The following is a 24515-nucleotide window of genomic DNA, read 5'->3' on the forward strand; positions in this document are numbered from 1 at the left end:
TAGTTCATTAATTACAGAACAGGGTGGAAAGGTTACAATTAGAAAGCTACAATACAGGCAGATTTGCAAACCTTAATTGTACTTTAGTCTTATTCCTGTTCAGGCAACAGTTGGAATATCATTTAGAGGTTAGTGTATTGCTTAGAGATATGAATAAAAATCTTTGATTAACACAATAGCAAAGAACTTTGGTTTCTTATTTGGTCTCAAATAAAAAAGCTGGTTAGCTGAGAAGTGATATATTCCCCTGAAGTGAAAAATTAGCACCTTACTAATATTTCTTTCAAAACCTCTTGATTTTAAATTAAGAATAGTAGTTTTGTGATTAAATCCCTGGGTAGAAATTCAGTAGCTTTGAGTTCCACTCTCAGATCTGAGACAGACTCATTATGTGACCCTGAGCTATGTGTTAGTTACCAGGGCTAGCTTTTCAGCACCCATCTGCTTTTAATTATGAGTGTAGCGCAGTTGAGAAACTGCCAGTGGGACTAGCAGGACTTATTGCATTACCTGCAGTTGACTTTGGATCAGACCTTTTTATCTGTCTGTTTCCTAAATGGGTATGCATGGAGAACCAGGCGCTCTCCTGAATTGGGGTATTGGGAGGATGTATTAATTAGCGTTGTGCACTGCTGAGATATTATGGGGAAGGGAATTGTACAAGCAGCTATGTAAAAAAAAAAAAAAAAAAAAAAAAATTTAGTACAGTAAGTTACCAACTGTCTTATTTTCTTAATTCAATTTGTTAGGGTAACAATTTTGCAACTTTCTAATTTTCTAAAGTATGAGACACCATCCCTTAGTTTTAAAATCTCTAACTTTCTATGCATTATGAGAAGACAGTAAAATATATCCAAATATTATCAGCTATTGGAGTGAAGGATTTGAAGAGAGCTTAAGTATTTTGGAAGCAAAAAAAGTAATAATAAAAAAAAACAACTGAAAAGTAATTCTAGAGTGTGTCTTCCTGTTGTTTAAGACAGGATCTGGTTTCTGCTGTGAAAAAAGACACTTTAGAGTTTCCATGGCTTACAGCTTTTCCTTTCCAAACTTAGGACATCTGTTTATGAAGAAACTCATTGTATGGCTTCTGCAAGAGGAGGGAATACAGACAGCAAGTTATACCCATTCCCAGGTGATGAAGGTTTCAAGACATTCTGGAAGTTAAATTTTTACTGCCTTCTGAGAGGTAAAATTCACTTAATTGTTATTGACAAACTTTTGATACTACTAACTGCATGTAATAGCTCTGCTTCCTGGGGTTATGAAAAATAATCTTACATTTAAACTTTATAAACTACTGTTGTCATATTGTACCTGAAGAAAAACATGGCTTTGAAACTACAACACTTCTGTTGAAAGTGTGGGAATTTTATTTCTTTCTTCAAGATGCCCATTTGGTTATACAGAATATGATGAGGTGCATCTGAGCTGAAGGTGCTTATAATGATTGGTAATACATGGGCATGGAGCAAGCATGCTTTGTAAGGTCTGAACAGCTCTCGGGGTTTTCTTACCACCACCTTGAGAAAGACACTACAGCAATGAGCCTTCTAAATTGCATGGCTCTTTTGGGCCAAAGATTGGCCCTAGTGACACACTTGTAGTCACTTAAGGCAGTTTGATTTGTATGTGAACATCAGGTCAGCACCTTCCAGGCTACCTGTTTGCTCCTGAACACTCTGATGGGGGAGGGGGGAGGACAAACAAAACAGTAAGGTCAAGTTCTAGAATATGAATTCAGTATTCATTTCAGCCTGAGTTCAGAAACATTGGTTAATGAGCAAGATTGAAATTATTTTATGGGATTTTAATTATCTTGAGTATTTATTCTCTTTTTACTGTGTATTATTTTGTTACATGGCAAGTATTTCAATGGAGTGTGACTCACTGGTATTGTTATATCCCTGGAGAGAAAGCAAGCATGAATCTCATTGTGTGAAGCAATGATCAACTTGTAGGGTGTGTTCCAGTTCCTCCTATGTTATAAAGTTCCGTCAGTCTGATGTGTTGGATGAAGAGAGAGATAAATTAGATTAGGAAGTAATGACTGGAAGAAAAATTTATTAGGACAAATTATTTTCACATTAAGATCAGGATCTTTATAGCTGGAATCTCAGGAGTCATTATTTTAAGCATTAGTGTATAATGCAATACACCACATTAAGTTTTACGTACAGCAGTTGGAATCTTGGGTTGACTACTGTAAACTTTCCATCACTGATAGTTTTCAGTGAACTTTTATCTTCATTAGGCAATGATCTGAAATTGCTCTAAGTATACCAGTATGGATTCTTTGGTAAACTAGAATGTTTATTGATGTTAATGGAACCATTCACATTTATTAGTATAACTTAGTCTTAGTACTCTCCTGCATCATAAATCATAATGGACATCAGGAAAGTCATTTGGAAGCACTGATGTAAAAACAGTGAAAATAAGGAAACCATTGACTCCATTATTCAATGTTTAGTGGCAGAAATGTGTGTGAAGTGTGTATATGTATTTAACAAGCTTCACCTTTACATGATAAGAATTAATGAATGGACAAGAACAGGGCCAGAGGAAGAGTGATTTGCATCACAAGAACAGGGTAGCATTCATCACTGTCTGACCCTTCACTCTAAAAGTATTTCTGTTCTTTCTGGTTCTTGCATTTGTCCTATGTGTAAAAATTAGGCCTAATGACACTATAACCTATGCATCTACATATTTTTGTTTTGTCTCTAAAGTGTACTGATACCTCAGGTAATGTCTATATTGATAAAGAAATTGGTGAACTGTGTTACAAAGTCACTTCTGGCTGCTAGGTCATGACATCTGCTCAATAGAGTATGACAGCAATTACTTGTGGATTATGAGAAGTAAAATGACATTTACAGTTTTAGGCTATAACTCTAATAAAGCTGTTGGACAGGAAAGGATCTCCCAAGTCTAAATCTAGAGCCCCTATTGTTACTGACAATCACATTAAATAGTTCGAATTGTTGAGGTGTTACGGTAAAACGAATGCATAATACAAATAAGAATTCATAGGTAAATTACAGCTAGTGAGGCAAGCCTGAACATCTGTTTCCTAGTGAATGAACATTGAACTCTTCTGGCATCTAGTGCTCTATTTTTACCCCAAAAATCCATACAATATTTAAACCCTTTTCATGCTGCATTTTGATGACTCATTATTCCATATTGATATCATACAAAGCTGTGATTTCCTTATGTATATAAAAGACTTGCTGGGTTTATTTGTCAAGGGAATTTGAAAGGAAAACTTCTATAGAATATAGAAATTGTGAGATAGCAGAAAGTATTTAATCATGGCGATGGCTTTTTCAAGTGATTTTTCTTTGTGACAAACCAAATATGTATTGTATTATTTGTGGATCAGTATATCTAACGTCAGCACACATTTCTGTTTATTGACTCATTTTATCATACTGAACTGTCACAAGCTTCTTATTAATCTGTCTCTGAAGGATCAAAATGCTTTAATAAATATGTTAGTTCCTTTAGATCTTAGGCTGGAATGAAACTGTTAGTTAAATGTACTGTGACTTTGAAGATACCTTTAGAGAGATTTAAAATGGGAGCATCTTATATAAATCTAAGACTGACAAAGGAGAATGCATCTTTCTATTAATGGCAAATTAGGACTCAAAAATAAAATAAAAAGCCCTTTTCTATACAAAATGTGAGTTGTCTTTGTTATGTGGTATGATTGATTTATTAAAGGGATAATTAATTTTGCAGTTTTATAGTGAAAACTCATTGCCTGTGGGCTATTCATTTACATGAACAGATTGATGTGATTTAAAATCAGTACACATACTGTATGTATATATGACACAAGGGCTCAGGAAGGTGTCTGCCACATGAAGTTAAGAAGTTGAATTTTTACTTTATTCAAGGATATGAAAATGCATACTACGTTCTTCACCTGGCAGGGACACAAAAGAGGGGGCCTGAAGGAAAAGCTGACACTAAAATGACTGTAATACCTTGTGTACTTGACTAATGGTAGAAAGCTACTTTTTGCATAGTCCAAATAAGTGTGCCTTTCTGAGCAAAGAGCAGTAAATGCTTGGCTTCTATCAAGGGATCAAAATATCATGCAAGATGCGGGAGTGGTTGATGCATTTCAAAGGGGAAAGGCATTTGAAGAACAGCGTCAGATTTAAGAAAAAAGAAACTAAGGTCATCCATGTGATATTGTCATTGGTCATTGTAATGCAAGTTCATGTTCCCTGTTAGTTCTCGCTATATTAGCCCACAAACCTTTGAGTATGAACCCATTGCAGTATGAGCGAGTCTTTTATTATATCTGTGTACTATGTTAACTAGTATTCCCGAGTATACATTTCACCAGAGTTTGTTTTTTCATGTTATACATAGGTTTGGAAAGTAAGCACCCATCTTTATTTGGAAGTGCCTGAATCTCTCTCTATATCGCTCAATTTAAGAGTTTATAGTCTTGAGTTTAACAGATAAATATTTTTATTCTATATTATGTTGACTAATTCAACCTTTTTCTGGAAATGCCTCGCAAGTGTCAGAAACTTGCCTTTTTGTAATAAACTAATCTGCGAGATCATACTCGCGTTGGAATGTTGGTAGTAGTTAGCAAATCAGATCATTTTGGATGAACATCCAAATGTGGAAACAGTTTTAATGATGTGTACACTTGTGAACACATTGCAAACAATCATGTGTGCATAGCCATGCCTGTAAAACCTCTTAGTATCACTCTTGAAAAGCAAGCCCCAATGGTTGAAATGGATTTGTTTTCAAGTGCAATTGTATGTGTTTGTGTAGCTGCAGAAGAATGCATGTTGTATCTCCTAGGGGATAGTTTGCACAGACCACCCATCCATCAGTCCACTTCCTTAGAAATGTTAACAGTTTGTCACTATTTTTTTTCACTTAAATCTTAGCATCAATCCATGATATTGTTACAGTACAGTACATGGCTTTTCCTCTGTGTCATTGTATATTGCCATTGGGAAATGAAGCATAAAAAGGCTGTCATTAGAGTACATCATTAAATAAGACTGCATGAATTCAACTTGTTGAACAATTGATCAGTTCCATTTTGAGCCAGAGATGTTTTATCCCTATTTGAGTTCTTTTAGTGTAAAAAAAAAAAATAAAAATCCATGTTTCAGTGGTGCCTTTAATTTCTTTTAATTTTTCTTTTAGAAATTGTGCAGTATAACATCACCCTCTACCTTGTAAAGGAAAAGATCAAAGCATACCAGAACTTATGTGCATGTGCTAAATGAGAAAAAATTAGAAATTAACTCCCAAGTGCTGTAAGTTTTCTGAACTATCTGCAAGTAATTCATGCTGAGGGGCTGTTTTAAAATGCCATCTTTTAGTTGGATGCAGAGCACAGTCACAATTGTTGAATTAACTGCAGCAAGAAAGACTGGCTCTACCTTCCACAGCATTTTTTGGTTGTGCTGAAGTTGTTCAGTTATATTCAGCTTGCTAGTTCACTCATTTTGAAGTTTTGGCTTTTTACAGTGGTATATTAGGTTCCTCAACTGTTTGTCTGGTAGCCTATTCCACAAGGACTGAAATGCGCATGTTGTAAGAGTAGACAGTGTATACAGGTATGCTTTAGCAATGACATGCCTGGCTTTTCTTTCTTTCCATGTTTGAACATGGTCAGAGCTATCTATGTCCTCTGGCTTTCACTTCAGTGACCTAATGTCACTACTTAGACCATAGCAACCAAGTCAGTTGTACTGCATTGTGGCTGCAACATAAAAAAATAAACAGCTTCTTTCTCTGATTGTGTTTTAGCATGGCTACAATAGCCAGCTAAGTCTGAGACAATCCAGCATAGTCTGGAGTTGTTTGAAAAGCTGAATTGTGCAGGGGAGAGTTCACACCATAGTGGTATGGCTAAGAAGATCTTTTCATGGTATGCCAGATTAAAGGAAATAAGCAGTAAAATTGAAGTGTTTCTGTGATAGACAAGACTGACTTCAGAACTGGAGGCTAATTAAAACACTTTCCTTTATCAGAATAGTAGCTGAAAGGCATATCCATAAGGCTATAATACATGCAAAATGCTTACTGAAAAAAAAAGCTATGATGTTAGACTTCTACCTGATTTTTCTTAGGTTGGTCCTGTCCTTGCATGTGCCTGGGATATAGATATCTGCCGGTTGAATGCACACAGAAGCCTGTTGTTAGTTAAGTAGATATTTTGGTGTTTAAGTAGTTTCTCTTTGGAGGTGTTTTATATAGACAATTTTGATTGAAATCTATGGGTTTTTCAGTACCTTAAAGTTCTTCAATGCTGAAAATAAGAATTTAGTATTAGACACCTACCTGAAGAAAATGAGCTTAGTGAAGAGGCTCTAGCTTGCCTATAGTGCTACATTATTAGTGGTGGTATGAAATTCATGCTTCTATTTGAAAAACTAAGAACCGTTGCAATGTCAAATCAGCCTCTATAGGTAAATGTGTGATTAATGTCTTCCATCACTGAATAATTAGTGTTTCGACAAACACAGATAACATGTATCCATAAATGATTGTTTACCAGGGCTCATAGACCTCAAATTTCTATCTCTGCTTTGGAGCAAGTGACCCTTCACCAAATTTAAATAATTCACCAAAGGATTAAGCTTCAAACATGTAATTTAAGCTAGACAAAAGGGATTCTCAGGTGTTTAGTTTAAATTAGGTAGTAGCACTAGGGGTGACAAATGGGTCAGAATCCACACCACTAATGATCATTATATCACTGTGTACTATTATTTATTTTGCTGTGAAGTTTATTGTGACATTTTTGATCATGAAGTCTGTGAATCAGGATTCTTGCCAGAATTGCTGTACTTTGGTACTCTACATCCATCTTCTCTCATGTTGCGTGGCAATTGTCTGGTTGCGTTGTTGATGGGACACAGTGACTCGAGAAATAATAGGAAGTAGGGAGCTAATAAAATATTCTCTTTAATCTCAAATATACCAGCATGTAAGAATGTTATCTACCTGTCTCCTGGTGCTCAGAATGTGCTTATCATTGTAATTGGTCAAAGAGTGCACAGCAGTTCATTTAGTAAAGTGAATAAGGTTACAGAGCTGCTGCTGCTCTCAGATACCACTGTATCTTTAAAATATCCTGACATTTTCTTTCTGCCTAAGTGATCATGAAACAGTAAAAATTGCTGTAGAATCCCATGACCCTTGCTTTGTCTCTTATGGCTGGGGGATGGAAGGTCCAAATATTAGTGTTCATTCAAGGGCTGTAGGAGTAGAAGTATGAGCACTTTCTCACTGTGGGCAAAAGTAAAAACTGAATAAATGTGAAGTAGTTTCATAGTAATCCTCCTGAAGCCAGATGGTTGAGTCCAGGTAAAACCACTCTGCTTTTTTTTGTGTTGTAGACTAGTCACCATTTAATTAGAGTCAAATTTGAACAGCTTTCTTTTGAAAGCTGCAGTATCTATCTCTACTTGAATTGCATTCACAGAAAAAAGCTAAAGCTCTGCCTTTGGAAAATCTACTTGTTTTGTCAAAGTAGGATTTGCAGTTCCTAAAATCAGCATTTGTATAACTTGAAGGACAGAAAGTCTGCATCATACTATTCTTCCTGCTTTATTATGTTGTTGCTTCCATCAATTTTTTGTGTATTCTTTGAAATGTATCATGACATTTCGTATCAGTCAGAATTCTTTCACAGTTCCTCACTAAATAGTATTCCTTCCACAGTCTCCTGTTGGTTTGTTTTTCAATCCAGCCTTATGAAACCACATTCTGCATTAGAAGCTGACTACAGGAGGCTGCTGTCTCCACTGAGGAGAGCAGATAGGCCTTTTTCACTAAAGATAGTCTCTCCATTTCCATACTAAGCCAGCTCCTTTTTTTTTTTACCATTACATACCTAGCTTCAAGTCAATAAGAAGCATCACCTTGATTTTGGTAGTTGGGGATTGAATGCTGAATTTTTAAATTCCTGTTTGAAGGTTTGATTTCTTTGGAAAACTGTATGTATTTGGGTTAACTTGCCAGTAACTTTTTCAAAATACATTTCCCCGTTTACCCACTGTGCTCTGTTCATTGTCTCAATTTTGTTTCCTAGCTATTTGTAAATCTATATTAAGAGCATAGGATTCTTCTCTCATGGAATCACTGTTTTCTCCAACATCTGATGTTTGTACACTTGAGAAGATACTGATAGAAGTAGTGATACACATGGGACATTCAGTCCAGTGGTAGGCTACACATTCCATCAAGCTTAATTTGAAAACAGTTGGTCTCTTATGGGCACAGCAAAGTCCATGTGAGCTGGAATTTTTTGTAGCGTAGGAAGAACTTTGAAGCTTGAACATCAACAATACTCAAAAAATTGTTGAAAGTTAAATACCATCAATACTTGAAAAATAGTTAATAGTATTGGACTAATTGATGTAATGCCAGACCCAGAAAGTTGAGCTGGCTTGTGCAATGAGCCTGACTAGGGAAACAAAATAATCTTTTAGACATAGGGAAACAGGTCCTACTTGAGGAGTCATAGAAGCTAGCACCATGGAGATGAAAAAGCTCTAAGATATGTTTTATGGTAGAAGATGAAATACTGTTTGAAGTGGAAGCTGTATCTGTTGACTTAATCGGACAAAGCAGCTACCTAGTCAACCTCAAGATGATACTTAAATGACAACTTCAAAGAGCCAGGAGGCCAGTTAATCTGCATGACTTAATAGTTTGTGTTAGAGCAAATTTACCTCAGATTATATTTAACTGAAGCTCTTGTAAAAAAAAAAAAAACTTAGAGGATGTAGGTCAATGTTTGATTGTATAAAATAAATATTAAGGCCCCAATATTGTCAGATACATAGCTGCTAAATTTAAATGGGTACAAATGTCTGAACAGTCAGACACAGCAAGCTTCTTAGTAGTCCAAATCTCTCCATGCAGAAGTTGCACCTAAGGTGTCAGTGCAAATGACATGATGTGTAAACTTAGTTCTGAGCACTTGCGAAAGGGAATGCTACAACTGGTAAAAGATTTTTATTATAAGTTAAACTGAAACTAAATAGTGTAATTGACCAACACCCCCTCTACCAATGTTCTAAAAATTCCCAGACAAGAAGCAAGGCCTCTCCTGTATGTTTTCTGTATGTTTGTCCCTTGTTTTCTTTGTTACTTACAATCTCTCCCATGCTCTGTATTCATGTTTCATGTTATAGAAATTCCACACCTTTGCCTTCCAATCTAAAAACTGATATACGTTTAATGTACTTTCTAAAAGCTGTGTAATCTTGATGAGAGATATTTAAATGCCTTCTTATCTGTGTCTTCTTCATGAAGATCTCCTGCCATGTGAAAGCCTCTGAAATGATACCGTGTTCTTCCAGTTATGACACATGAATCAATGATTTCAAATCAGTGAAAAGACACTGGAACCAGGTGTTCTAATGTCTTTGATCTATTCTGCAGCATTATGCTGCTCATGATACTATGCCTACAGGTGTCACGAGGACCTACCCATTTTGTCACTGTAGCAGGGAGTATTGGTGGTGTATCATGTTAGGATTTTGGCCTTATCTTCATTTTGACAAGAAGTTCTGTGAACACTCTGCAGCTGGAGTGTAATACTGCCCAAAGAACATTATTATTTCTTTTGAATGTGGCATTTATTAGTGTTTCTCCCATAAACAATAAAACTTACTGAGGCATGAAATATATTTGTGTGAAAGTGCTCATTGCTATGATATTGAGGCAAAAGGAATATATTCTGGATTCACAGTGATATAACACTGTTACGACTATGGCCTTTGTTAGAAGAAAAAATATTAGCAGAGGTTAAAGGGAAAAGAGTGTAATTCAGCCACATTGACAATGTATGCAAAGTATTTAAATTGAATCTTTATTTTTTCTGAACATTTTGATCTTTTGGCATATGAAAAGCAACTACCATATTTTTGACTGTATGGAAAGTTCCCCTTTAGTGTTTAGAAGGAAGCTGCAGGAGAAAAAAAGATGTTCCATTGTTAAATCTTCAAAGAAAAAGATTCAGGGATGAAAGTAAAATGGAGATACAAAAGGTGTTTTAAGGTATTTGGTGTTTCAAAATGTGGTTTGGGCCCCTGCCTACTGGCCAGTATCAAATTTACTGCCTAAGAACTGAAATTTCAAAGGTGATTTGGAAATACTTTTTTCCCCGCATTAACTAATGCGAGGGCATATGGCCCTTTAGTCTGAACGCATGGCACTAAAAATATGTGTGTGGAGTGCTTTGTTTCAGTCACATTTTTCTTTTCATTTGTTTCTAAAATCAAAGTTTTGGTGTTCTTGAAAAGACTGAGCCTGTGTAATGTCACGCTTTGAAATACTGTTCTCTCAACGTTATAAGACCATGAAAAGTAGAACTTTGACTAAGTGTATTATTCCTTCACCTTTAAGAGACATTGTCAAGTTTGCTAGGCTCTAAATATGACCCACCTGGTTTTGTTTCTTTTACCTCCTATCGAATTTTATTACAAAGCTTATTTGATTCTTTTCTACACACAGTGCTTCAAAGCTTGCTTTTATTCGTAAAATTAAACAAATAAAAATCCAGAAACTTGTATTTCAAGTGACTTCTGCATAACTCCGATCAATGTGGGCAGGTGATTGTAGTGTGCAAACTTCATTTCAACTGACTAATGCTTATCAAACAATGAGCAAAAATGATTTAGAACAAGTTTATGTCTTTTGATGTGTGGATACAGTGCTGATCAAAGTCAGTGATAGCCATTCATGTCAATCCCAGAACAGGTTTTGTCCCCATTAAAAATATATTCCATTACAATAATTGTGAGACAACCCTTCTCCTTTTTAAATGAAAATAACTTTAATTTGACTCCTTTAAATCCCAAATGCAAATAAAAAAACCCCACAAAATTGAAACACATACTTTTGTTTTAAAACTGAGTGCCTCCATCCAACAAAACTAAATCCCTAATGTTTTAATTACCTATAATGATCTCCTTCAAGTATTCTGTTTATTATGGCCCAGAAAATGGTCTTATTGAAAGCCATGTGCCACCATATAATAAAGGTCAGTATAATACGTATATACACACACACAAGCACTGTTGCTCAATAGGTCAGAACTGTGTAAGGCACTTATTTTTAATCAATTCCATTGTCACATTTAGCTGAATATCTAACTGAAAGGGCAATTTAGATCTTGGTACTTACTTGAGTTGACTTAAGTATACAGCTGACAAATTGGTTTTTACTGATCAAAGTTGTAAAAGCTCACTTGTGTTCATGCTTGCTGTATGTTGAAAATTAATTTTGGAAACTTAATGTGATAAGAACACTCTTGACCTCAGTGGGAAAAAAAAAAAACAAACCACGTTTTCTGCCTAATAGAAACAGGAAACACCCAAGGCTTCACTTTGAAGTCCCTGAAACCCTAAGATCTGAATGAGTCTAAAATATCCAGAGTACTGTATAACTACAATTATATACCTTGGTGTCTGTGCTAGGCTTAAGTTCCTGGCTGAATATGTATTAGATCAATGGTTAGAGAACATTTAAAAAAAAAAATGTGCAAATGCACCAATCCATGGAATATTCCTTTCCCGTTGCCCTCTTTAATAAATAAACAAGAGAACTTGAGTGTTCTTTGCCTCGATTTTTTTTTTTGTGAAGAGTGCATGAATATTGTGTTTGGGGGAGCCACATGACCTCTCAGGTCTTTTAAAAAAAGAAAATCCTACTGGAGGGATGTGGGTTAGGGAGTTGTAATAGATAGGTAGACAGCTGAGAAGTTAATCTCATTTCATAAATTACAGATTTACTCCCAGATTGGAGTGAGCCTTACCACAAAGTTTGGTGATGAATGAGGAAAAAGTAGAAACAATCTTCTTTGGTCCTACTATCTAAAATAAAATTGAAGTGACATTTTTCAAATGAGAATACATTGTCTGCTGCTTTGTCTCATTCTTTCATTTCAGCTTTGTTAGATCTTTTGTTTCTTTGATGCTCAGAATATTGCACCATTTGGCTCTAAAACCTACATTAGAAGAGCATTAATTAAAGGCAGACACAGTGCAATGGAGACACTGTTAAAATTATGCTTGAAGGTACAATGTAATTAATTTTGTACAAGCAAAACATAAAAGAGAGAATGAAACCAGAGGAAATAGCAGCGTATCTTCACAAAATGATAATGAGAAATACAATTGCAAATCAGACAAAATATTGAAGGACATATGGAATAATTAGACTTCAAGAAAGAAATCAAAACAAAGGGTAACCTGCTAAGTGCTCAAAAAATTAAGTAAAGAATATATACCTAATGTTCAAGGTTCTTGGGTTTTGTTTTAGGATGCTTGTCTGTGGACTGTAAGGTTTGTATTAAGTACTTGCCAGTAACATGAGGATGTAAATTTTACATCATAATTTCCTGACAGGTATGTAAAGAATTGAGTATATAGCTTCACTTAAGAACAAGTTCTCTGTTACAAGCTCTATAAGAGATAATGGGTTGAGATCTGGATTATGGTTCCCAGGTTGAAAATGAGGGTACATGACAGTATTACAGTTAATTATGTCTCTATAGTAGAAGAAAAAGGCTTTAGGAAACTGCTTTATTTTAATTGCTCATTTTAAGTAACAATTAAACTTTTCCTATTCTTTTTAGAACCCCTGTGGTTCACCTTCAGTTGTGAATGCTCTTCAGTAAAGCAATTTAAAAGGTACAAAAATGTGGCTTGAACATTCATCCTGTACTCCAGAGTTCAACTGGAGTCAGAGGTTTCCAAAGGTCTATGGTGGCAGTCTTTTAAGTTTAGCATAAAGCAACATAAAACAGAATGAAGTATTATCATATGTTTAACGACCTCTGTTGCACGTGATGAACTTCTTTTGATGGCTGGGATTGCAAAATTTTTAGTTTGTCTGCAGAGCTTTCATTCTAACTGTATGGAAACTTTCAATGTTGGGAAGACCTTTATGTTACCAGCTATGGGAGGATGGTACCACTTAACTATGTGGGATGGATTATAGATGATTGTTGAAGCCTATATTTTCTTCTGCTTTAGCTTTAAACAAAAAATAAAACAAATGCCAGCACACAGTTCCACACATGCCCTTTTGTGTGGTGGCACAGCTTAGGTCCATTAAAAGTTATGCAACATACGGGCTTCTGTCATCTGGGAGAAAGCAGTGCTACTAGAAATTCTCCTAGCAAGTACTTCAGTGTTTTTGAACATAGAAAAACACCGTAGAGGTGTTTAATGATTGAGGGAGAAACCCTGAAACTTCTTTTAAAACAGTGTATAGATTTATAATACATTATCTTCCTAAAGACTCTGTAGATTATAACTTCTTTCCAATTTCAAGAGTGTCCAAAATGTGGTACCTGCCGAATTAGATTCTAATAGTTGGGTTTTTCATTTTAAGCTGGGGTCCCTCTTTATTGTCTGGATAAATCAGTTTATTACTGTCCTCTAATTCATCAGACCCCAAATGAAAAATGGCCATTAGGAGGCAGTGGGAAGGATTTCTAGATGAGGATTAGCCCAAGTATTGTGCAGTCCTTCAGTTGAGGATTAGAAAGGTGCACACTGTTGAATAACAACATTCCCAGGTGATCTAGAAGGCTTCTTGGACAGCGAGATCATTAATTACCCACAACTTGAAACTATGCACAAAATTGATCCCTTAACATCCTGTGCAATGTTATTGGACTTCCTATATTTCTAAAGCTTTCTTAGTCACAAACTCCTGACCTTGAAAGCAATGTAATTTATAGCATAATAATGCCTTCTCTGTTGCGTGCACTTAGTCATTTATGTGGATTTTAAAGAGTTTTAAATAAATCCAAATCCATTATTACCCTTTTCTAGTATTATATAGCACAGTGCAATAAACTCATTTAAAATGTTACTTACAAGGTGGTCTTTTTGCAGCAATGCAATGGACAATACAGGTTATGTTTTAAAGTAGAACACATTGAACTGCTTCCAGCGTATGTAATTATGTTGACCAGTCCATACTTTCTTCTCTGAAATTTCAAACCACGCAATTTCAAAATCAAACTAAAAGAAAAATACATAGTGCTTTTTTTGGCCTCTGTGGCAAAACTCTTAACCATTAGAATGCAGAAATGTCTGATTGAGGAAGGCTTTATGAAGTATGGTGTACAGTAAAAATCTGAAGATCCTTAATCTTGTAATGGTGTATTTTGTGATGATTTACATAAAATTGTAGGAAGACAGGAACTTCAGAAAGGCAGAGGATATTCATCTATTAATTTTTATAATAATTTGAGACAACTCATTTAACTGAAGTTTAATCTTTATTCCAGTGTCAAGACTTTCTAAATTGTCTACCATAGTTGTTATCAATGTGTTGCTGGGCAGTTATTTTTTAAAAATATCTTTCAAAGTTTATTAAATCCATAAAATTTGTCCAACTAAGTAGCATAACCTTCCAAGATAATATATTATTTACAGCTTATTTCTACAAATATGCTCCTGTTTGGCTAAAACATATGTAGGAAATTGATTCTCTGATTCACTTCAGTTTACAGGACTTATTAAGAGAAAATTTTGTCTCTACCAATTAATCTTTGCAAATTTTTTTCTCTCCTACATGAATGCTCACAGAATTTTGATAACAAGTAGCTCTAATTCATTGCTTCATGAAAGGGCCTTTTAATCTGTTATGTTTTACACTATTTCCCCGAAGAAACCTACTGAATTTCAAAGCAGTTATGGTTTAATGCCACACAGATAATATTTTGAAGGATAAATACATTTTGCTACTATTAGTGATGGGAGAATATCTGTTCCTAATAAAAATTTTGCTCTTAGTGTTGCACTAATGTTTTACAGACACGGTGTGGAAAGTTACTTGAAACTCTGGTCTTGTGCAAGTATAATCGGAAGGGGCAGGACTGCAGGGGAGCGTGCCTTCACCCCCCTCTCCTTTCCAGCCGCATTCAAGATATATTTTGCATAGCCTTTTGGATTACACACACAGTAAAGATGGTTAGCTTAAATAACCCTGTAAAATGACACCTTTCTTCACTGCCTCTAACCTCCTGAATGTGCCGGTGCTTCTGTGGCTGCTGCTATTGTGGAATCTGAGATGCAGAGAAAGATTGTCTCTATTACAAAGCTGAGGCAGAGAAATGGGGAAGAACTCTTATGACTTCAGAGCCTCTTGTGCATAGCAGAGTGTTAAATTCTGGCCATCTGAATATTTGAGTAATGCCTTTACTACCAAATGATTCTTTTTTTCTACATTGTGATTAAGCTTAGAAACACTGTATACTATTTCTCACGTGTGTAAATGCATGCAAAAAACCCGCACATATTTCCTTACATAACAAACCCATAATATTTTGAAAGCCTCATCTACTGTGAAACTTTGAAGTAGATGAGCAATTTTTGTTGCACCTTGTAATTTTAGCTTCTAGCTCATGTAATTAATCTTTTTCTGTTTTGGCAATCTTACCATTACGGTAACAGACTTTGCTAAATAAGAATTCCCAAGGTAGACAACTTTTTCTGCAGTTATTTTTTGTGTTTTCATTATTCCTCATTAAAGTGGATGCTTGTGATTTTTTTTCCTATTCAGTAAGGAAAATCCACTGTGTCCTGTGATGAGGGCATGGCAATGAATGCCACACCATCGCAGCTGATGGCATTGTGTTTATCCTAATTCAGATTCTTGAGAGCCCATGCCCAGTTGTTAATGCAATTGTGTGATATCTTGTAGAAGTCTTACGACAACGGTTTTCATTCATCCTCTTGAATTAACACAAAATGAGTGCTAAACAAGCAGCAATATTATTGCTTCTGTTGAGTAATATACACACTGACGCAGCTGCTAAAGGCAGTGTTGATCGGGAAGGTATATGAAGCACAGTACTCAAAATTTACTGTAGTCTGCTCTCAATTGAATTTCTCACTTCATTCAAAGAAATACGCTTCACAGAATTCAGAGTTGTGTGTCTTCAACCAACGTTGCAGCTTGTTACAAAGTAGGTTGTGGTTGTGGCTACCTGTCATTACACTGCCAGCTATGATTAAACCATCAAAGCAGTATTTTAGTTGCTTTGATGTAGACTGGAATTGTATCTACTGCTGAATGATGATTAGCTTAAATGCTACAAATGTATCCAAAGGGAATAGAAGCACTAGTCTACTCTTGATCCACCACAATTCAATTTTAAGTGTTTCCTTATGTTTCTATTATTGCTGATGCATTCCTCTTGTATTTATACATGCCAGTACAGCAGAAACAGCCTGTTGGAATATCATTAAAAAGCTGCCATTAACAAAGTCTGTCTTATTAATGTGGTGTTTTGTACATCACAACTTCCAGAAATAGATCAGTAGATAAATGTCTTTTTATTTTTTTTTTATATTCCTGGAAAGACTAGCTAAATCAGAAAGCTCTAAAAAATGGATAGCAGAAATGAATTTTTCCCCTTTTTAAATGAAAGTCTGGTTTTTAATAGTTATGGAAAAAATACAGAAGTAAAGTTAGGTGTTGTTCAGGTTTGATAGAGAAGTCTAGCTTCTACTTGAGACTGACTGGCTACATTCATGCCGTGCCTGCTTGGTCAGTTAATATTTGAGTATGCTATTTAGGCTTGGCCTCAGGCATCCATTTGATCCTGTGTGCCCTCTTGCCCACAAGTCAGCTTATATCAGACTCCTTGTTGTTCCCATTGACACTGCCTGGAAAAGAGAAGATGGAATAGCTGGCAGCTCAGACTCTCCACAGAATAGATGAGCATGTCTGGAAAAATTAACCAGATGTCAGATGTACCTCAGGTTTCCTCTACAGGATATCAACAGCATAGCCCCAGAACCATCTTCCAGTGCTATCCACCTTTACATGTGGATAATGTAGACAAGTGGTATTCTGCCTTTCAGACAGCTTGGGAGGACAGCATTTCAGAGTGTACAACGGCTAGATCTAATCTCACTCCAGTGTCTTCATCGGGACACTGATTTCATTCCTTTGGAGTCATTAAATGAACCAGTCCTTACTAAACTTCCTGGGTAAGGTTCCAGATTCTGGAAGAAGGTACAGATAACTTCTTTCAGGGAACACTGGAAGAGGTGATCTACTTGTCAAGTGTAAAATGTAAACCAAAATCCTAAGAATAAAACAAGACAATAGAACAGGATACAGGAACAATACAATCCTAATTAACATAATAAGCATTGTTGTATCAGCATGTGATTGGCCTGAACAAGAGCAATATTCTTAGGCAGTAAATCTTGATCAGTATCTTATATTCAGATTTTTACAATAATTTTAGATTCATGTAGTTAAGGCAGTATGCTGAAGTTTTCCTCTGAATCGGTGTATACAAATCCTTTCTGTTTTCAGGTTTTTATAACAATTGCCAGAAATTAGAGTTGTGTATATTGTTTTGCTGCTGGCTGGTTTAGTACTAATGACAGCAAACTTTCTGTACATATGTAAAACACTCTTGGATTCACTTCCATTGTATAGATTTTGAGTACTATCCAAGAACTCAGACTGTCAGGGGAATCCTTTCTGAAAAATGGAGTTTACGTAAAAATCCATTGAAATTACGGCAACTGTATCATTTACCTGCAGAATTGTATGATGACATCTTGACAGTATATTCATACAAGATCCCTTACCATGCCTGGATTAATGTTGGTAGTAGCCAAAATAGTAAGACTTGGACCATGGTTATGTGAAGCAGAAGTACTGAGAAGGGCATTGGTATGTTTCAGCAGAAAACATCTTTTTCCCTCATTGTGTGAAATCGTCCTGGTTTTAGGGAAAAGAAAATGGTCTTTGAAAATTTTATGGCTACACGGAGAAAGAATTAACTTATGAGATGTATGCGACAAATCTGGATTCAAGGCATAGGTTCAGACAGGGATTTGAACCTTTATCTCATATAAGCATCTGATAAGTTTCTCTGTCCCAGACTAAATACTCAGCATGTTATAAAGTAAGGAAAACTTCAGCAGGAGAGACTGAAAGAAACACACTTTAAGTCCTGGTGGTGAGACTCATACACGATTGTAGACCACACAACATTGAAGGAGAGAACTATTCCAAAACTGAATAGTTCTGACTGAACCCTCCACACCCCTGCAGTAAGGAAAAAACAAATTTTACAAATTAGATTTCATAGCAGTAAGATAAACTAACCAATTCACAGAAGCAGCCTTTTAGCTGTTCCAGAATTGGTTTGTAACAAAAACCCCAAATCTTATCTGAATGTGTATTGGGTATTTATTTGAGCATGTGTGTAGACCCTGACCATGGTCTAATGGTTCATGTCTTCCTCAAACGTAGAATTCAAAACTGGATGCTGATAGCTCCTTCTGGGAGTGCTACCTGTATCCAGGTTAATGGAAGACACTATACTGCTATAGTGTACAGCATTTTGCAACTGAATAGTTAATTGTTTATGGCCCTTCATAAGATGTAAGGCATTAGCCCAGTAGTAGCTAATGCTGGACTTTATGCTTTTAGCAGAAAATCAGTCTGAGATCAGAGCCTGCAAACATCTGGCTTTTTGTTTGAGACACTAATGTTGTATAATTACAGAAAGGCAAAGATCCAGAGAGTAAAAGAAAGAAGAAAAATATTACTATAATGAAATGTCTGATGCTTCATGATGCATTTCCTTTTAGATAAGCAGGAACATTTTTAAGCTCAATTTCATGTTTCAATGTTTCTGATTTTTGGCAAATTGCAATGATACAAAAAGGTTAAGTATAGGCTTCAAATGAAGGCTGTTTTTATGATTAGGAGTATAGAAAAGACAAATATGTTATTCTCTTGTTTTGTTTCTGGCTGATTGCAATAAAATGTAGACACAGAGCTCTTTCCTTTAGAAATTATCATTTTATTTTCTACAGCAAGTCAAGGGTACTTCAAATCACCCTTCCAAGTAGAGCATCTACGTGATGTTCAGCAAGTGGCAACATTTTAATTGTGGTAGGTCATAGAAATCTTTCAAAATGATACATGAATAGGGATATGTAGTTTGTACCATGATTTGTCTAAGTGAAATCCTCTCAATTGAAAATGGGTCAATTTAAGTTGTGAAAAATTAAGAATTGTCATTGACATTAGTGCAGCTTCAGCCTAAGTGTTCCTGACTCAGTACAGTCCAAAACAGCGTGGACATGATGTTTAGGGCTAGGTGAACTGGATTTCACTAAAACCTTTGAAATTCTTATAATGGACTTCAAAGGGATTTGGAATGGTTGTTTTGTAGTGAAGCAAGTAATCCTGTATCTCAAACGTGCTGAAGTAAAGGTAAGATTTTACACAGATCTTTGTGTAAGCAGCCTGCAGTGGGGTGCATCTCCTGTGAAGGTTTTCAGTGCCTAATTTGTATGTGAGAGGAGCCTTTGAGAAGCCCTATCATTATTTGCTTAGAAGTACATGGGAACTGAAACTGTGAAGTTGCATTTGATTTTGAAGAAGAAATAAACTTGAGTTAATATGTATTTGACTGAAAAAATGTGTGTCAAAACCTCAATACAATTACATATTTAAAAGGGATAGGTATCAGTTTAAAGCAGTTAAAATTTATGGCTGGAGATTTTTTAAAACAAATTATCTCAGATTTTCTTAAGCTCTGCATAAAATTGTCATCAAATATTTTTGTTTACAATAAGAAGAGATAAGTAAATTCCAGCTGCAAAACTTAACCTGTTTACATTATCCTGAGGTTATAAGAAATCTCAAATGATAAACGGTAAGTTTTCCTGCAAAGGTTTAAATATAAGTGTTAACTGCTACTGCTGTCTCTTCCACATAACGAGAAGCTTTAGTCTGTTACTTATGCAAAGGATAATGATGGTCCATCTCATAATTCCCCAGGTCAGATTTGCATGGTGTGCTAGATAACTGATTTTATGCAGGAATATCAAAATCCCAGGTCTGAAAACAGCACCACCATTCTAGCATTGAAAAGAATAAAACATAAGCTGTGTTTGTCCTTAAATTAAGGTGAAATGATGCCTTTCTCCACATAGAATAGGCTTAGTAGACCCACTACTGGCAATTGTTGCATGTACACATGAAGCTAATGAGCAGTATTAAGAAAATTTAAAGGACCTCCTACTGACTCTTTCCATAGAGACCTATGGAAGGCAAGCAAGGGTATATGAAGTGTTTTTTCACATATTCTGGTGTAGCAGTCAGGCTTCTGTTTGGAGAAAGCATCTAGTTCAGCTAGTGTTGGCAGGTGGAAAGGTATTTAATATATACATGTATATTTTATAGCAATCACAATGGAGCCAATCATGTTGCCTGAACTTAGGAGTTACACCAGTAAATAAGCAGTATTCCCTGGACTCACCTGATGTTTCAAATGGCTCTGTTCTGCTAGGTGCTATGTTTTAACCACATAGATTATTCATATATGCTTTCAAAATACGTGAATATGGAAGGCAGTGAACAGTTAGTTTCAGTAGCCCTAATCAGATGGGATTTTAGTGTTTCTGTAATTTGCAAGAGGAGAAATAAAAAATAGTTCATTATTTTAAACAGAAAAAAAGTTGTCTTAATGAGAATTTAGGTGACGTTTGTTTTCTTCATTGTGTTTACTTTCCCTGTATAAGTCTTGTATCTATGGCTCAATACTGCTGAAAATAAGTGTCTCTGATGTATAATTTAAAGTAAGACAGAAATTCATTGCTGCTCCTCCTCATTTCCACTTTACAAGAGAAAGGTTTTTTGAGTTTATCACAAATTTGATGCCATAATAATGTCTCTTTGGATAGCTCCAGTCTATTATGTCCTTCACTTTTAACAGTCAAACTCAGCCTTGAACAGTTTGTTTGTTACCCATCAGTAAAGCTTATACAAGTGTTGAACTAAAGTGGATATTTTTTCTCTCACTATGGAAATCTTCTGCTGTATTCATCACTACACCTCAGTCTGCTAAGACCTTCTCCTGAATGACACTTCTGCAGTAAGCAGTGAATGTATGGTATCCTTGAAATAATACTATTTAAAGGCTAGAATATTAGCTGCTGTGAAGGCAGGCAATAGAAGGAGAGAGAGCTCTCATTAAATAAGATATTACCATAAGAAAGATGGCTCAGAGCAATGGAAATATTATGAGATTCACACTATTCTGCTCTCTTCATGATGTAAGGCTTCCTTCTTATACATCAGAAATAATTTTGATTGTCAAAAGAAAAAGTATTGCTTAATAGCTATGGATAGTTGTTCATGAGTGATGCGTGGGCTCATCTGTTGAGCTTTTTTACCCTTTTCTGGGATAATGTGGGTTTCTTAATTTGATGTGATCTCTGCTATAAAATACACTTGATTTTCTCACTTTGGATGGGAAAGACATTTGAAAAGACCCAAGCAGCTGGACTTTAGTAATGGGTCTGTCATATTGAGTTCATCATACTGTAGGAAAGCTAAAAATACTAAGAATAGCCTGCTAAAGCTAGGGAATTTCAAGTTATTAATCAATAATGAGAGAAAGAAAAGGCTTATTATCAACAAACAATAGAAATGTGCATACCCTAGGCACAAATAAAATGGATTTGTGATAGCTGGAGAATAAAAAAAGACAATGGTTCTCAATTTTAAAGGACAATAATGAACAGAAAAGTAACTTTAAAAATGGCAGCTTAGTGTCTTGTATTCACTCCCGGTCAGTGACCTCTGTATCAGATCTATAGCATTTACAAGTCAAGATTTTTGTGACAGTTGTACAAACTGAAATACACATATAAAAATTAACCTGTGTTCTTCCTGCTTTTTATTTGGGCTGATGGGACAAAGTGAAAAGTGCTTTGTGTCAGTTTTTCAGTTTGCTGTGGCAGAAAAGGCTGATATTTTTTTTTGTAACTAGGAGGTTATAAAAGACTATAAAACCCATAACGTTTTTGTAGTTGCTGAAACTGGAAGTCAGAATACAGAGTCTAACAACCAGATAGAAGGCACCAGAACTTGTATTTTAATTGCCTCACAGGAGCAAAACACTAACTAAATCTTCAGCTGGTATAACCAGTTCTATTTACATCTCTTTGTGATCAAATCTGCTAAGGTTTCTTTAGTCTGGCTTTTTTTGTTTTGGAGATCATCTATAAAATCTTTTTAAAAAATTAGAAGGTTCAGGTGATTTGGAGGTTTGGAAACTTGCCTCCTAAGGATTTTTATGCCTGCTTCTTCAGGAGATCTGTAGCCTGAAATTCTCCAGTTATGTTGTAATCATCTTCAAATCAGTAATGCTTTTCCCCCCATCTTGTTTTAGAGATTTTTCTTTTTAACACCTTCCATATTATAAACTGTTCATTTTCGTTCGCAGAAACCTTAGATTATAAATATGCAATACTCAGCACTTCTACTTTGGAGTAAATTGTTGGGGGAGAAAGATTGATAGCAACTTTAATCATATTGTCAAAGCCAGAATAAGCTAATGTATCAAGTTGAGAGTTTTTTCCAGTTTTATGACTTAATTACTTGTGTATTAGGCCCACAACAAAAATAATAGCTCTGCTGTAACAATGTTTTTAAAACTTTATTATTACTGTTTGCCTTAAGATAAAATGAGTAATTACCAGCCCATTAAAAACTGACAGGTAACTGGTTACAAAGACGACGTTGTCAAGTTTTTTCAGCTAAGTAAAATCAATCTTTCACTGTTATTCTTAATTAAGGTAATTCCAGCTTGGCTCTTACGAAAAGCTCATTTGGAATTTAGAAAAAATAAGCTTTGGAAGAGAAAAAATACTGCTATAGTGTACAGCATTTTGCAACTGAATAGTTAATTGTTTATGGCCCTTCATAAGATATAAGGCATCAGATGAAAAACATTTCTTAAAATCTTCCCATTTTATTTAGCCACTATATGTGTGCTAGATTTTTAGATCTGGTTGTGTGAGTAGATTCATGACTGAGGGATGCCAAATTCTAAAACTTTAAAAATCTGGTGCTTGGATGTGGATGGGTTTCTCTGAGTTTAAAAGAACCAGAGACTGGAAATGAGCTACCACTAATGCATAACACATCATCAGTGACTTCAGTCCAAATTTGCAGAAGTAGTTACTGATGCCACTTCCAGCTTTCATACTGCTGGACATCTACTTTTGTGACAAAAATAATGTGACTCCAGAATTCACTATGAATGCCTAATGTATCTAATATGTTTATATCTAGTTTTCTGCACCTACCACAACTATGAACTACTTAAAAATGGAGCTAAATTAATTCATAGCTAAGTTATTGTAAGTAAGAAGATGCAGCCTATGTCACTTCCAGTGGAAGCTGATGCTTTAATTCTTGCCCTGAGTTTGTTCCATCTTTGAGATGTGTTTTATAATGTCTAGAATAATAAAAAAGTAAACAATTTCTCATTTCTTAAACAATAGAGAACTGAATATTATTATAAAATTACTTAACCTAATCTGGTGACTTTTATATAAATGCACTGTTGCCTGCATTGTGTGGAAGGGCCAGACATTTAACATAATGGAGGGGTGAATTATTTAATGCAATGCTAGGGTAACTGTTTCAACCCTACACAGCCTGTAGAGGGCTGTTAGGAGAAGAGGGGTCTGCCAGGGAATTGTGGCACAACAGTTGAATCAAATTTGGAGCTTGCTTAAGGTTGTCAATTAATATTGCAGCATCATGGATGCAAAAAGGCATTACCTGCTCTGGTATGCAGAGATTTCGCAACTTGTTGGAATAAGTAGAACTACATATGCAAACTCAAAGATTATTTTACTTTGTTTCTCATGGAAAGAAAGTAGTTACAGTAGTGGACTCTAGACTGTAGTAGGAGACTTGGTGAATAGGTAGATGTTGGTATAACACGAAGCACTTTTCGTAGCACAGCAAAGTGATAACGTACCTGTAAAAGGCTTATGCTTGAGGGGATTAACTTCATTTTTTAATATAAGCTCAATGATCCTCTTTCACAATATATTAGGCGTACAGACAAAAGCATTTAAATACTTTGGGTTTTGGCAGCCAGTTTGACTCTGCTAAGCCTTTTCAATCAGTATGCTACTATATTATTACATTGCATCTTAACTAATGTAATCAGTATAATGCATAGTCCACAATCTTCACAGCAGCTAATTAACAATCTTGGGATTATATGGAAAAGTATTTGTAACTTATTTTGCTTTTCCTTCTCCCCTACCCTTTGCGATGCTGATGTGTTTGCTTTTGCATATTCTTTAGTGCTTGTCTTTATTTCGTTTTACACAGCACCACCTTCAGTGAATCCACCAGGTCTTCTGTGTTGTAATATATATCATTTCTAGGAAGCTTTCTCTTCAAAATAATTATATTCATGGATAATTGTTTATTTTCGGAGACTGTTCCATATTGTGTCTGCTCACCCCCAATCTAATTTTATTTTGATGGACTAGACTATCAGCCATGCTGTTCTCATGCCTGAAGTTAATGTATTCATTAGTTATAATTGCTTCCAATGTGTCCTCGCCAATCTTAGTCTTCTGGTTACTTAATGATGCTGATTGGATGTTCAACACTTTTTT

The sequence above is a fragment of the Phaethon aethereus genome (assembly GCF_964289735.1).
Source record: "Phaethon aethereus genome assembly, chromosome: 16".
In the NCBI taxonomy this organism is placed as follows: domain Eukaryota; kingdom Metazoa; phylum Chordata; class Aves; order Phaethontiformes; family Phaethontidae; genus Phaethon; species Phaethon aethereus.